Here is a 730-nt window from a genome sequence, read left to right on the forward strand (position 1 = left end):
CCCACCCCCACCTCCCTCCCATTCATCAGAGCATCGGCCAAAGTGGCCTGAGTAAGTAGAGGGAGGGGGAGAGGGGGAGGAGAGGCAAGGCCGGGGGTAGGAGGAGGTGGGGTGATGGAGAGAGACGCGTCCCTTAAAGATGAAGAACAACCGTTCCGCTCCTAATTGGCCGTGCATTCCGCTCCGCGCCGGTGTATGTTTGTAGCGCGGCTGTGCCGGGCTGTGCGTGAGGAGCGGGTGGCGGCGGCCCGGGGGCGGCCCGGGGGCAGAGGAGGGAGGAGGGGAGGGGAGGATTATTTTGGGATTTAGGAGTTCAGTTGGTTTCGAGATCATCAAAGATACCCCCTCCTTCTGGCGGGCGATGACACAAAGCGAAGAGGAGTCCATTTCCGAGCGGCTCGGCCGGGCGCACGCAGCAGCGGCGCAGGCCACGGGCCACGGGCCAGTCGGAGTCGCTGCCCCGCGGCCCGCCAAGGGAGGGAAAGAGGGAAGCAATGTTCTTTTGAAGCTCCGCCCTCGTCGCGTCGGCGGCGACCTAACCAAGCGAAAAGCAAGGGGGGTCCAGGAAGCGGAAGTAAGTGCAGAGGGGTGAGGGAAGGGGATGTCCTTCCCTGACAGGTGACTGACCGTCCCACGCGGCACAAGCGTCCGGGGCGCCTGCGCTGGCGCGCGGTGCACCCGCCCCGCCCCACCTCACCCTGCCACGCCCCGCCCCGCCCCACCTCGCCCT

The sequence above is a fragment of the Frankliniella occidentalis genome, unplaced genomic scaffold (genome assembly GCF_000697945.3).
Source record: "Frankliniella occidentalis isolate FOCC.00 unplaced genomic scaffold, Focc_3.1 Scaffold1084, whole genome shotgun sequence".
NCBI classification, from domain to species: domain Eukaryota; kingdom Metazoa; phylum Arthropoda; class Insecta; order Thysanoptera; family Thripidae; genus Frankliniella; species Frankliniella occidentalis.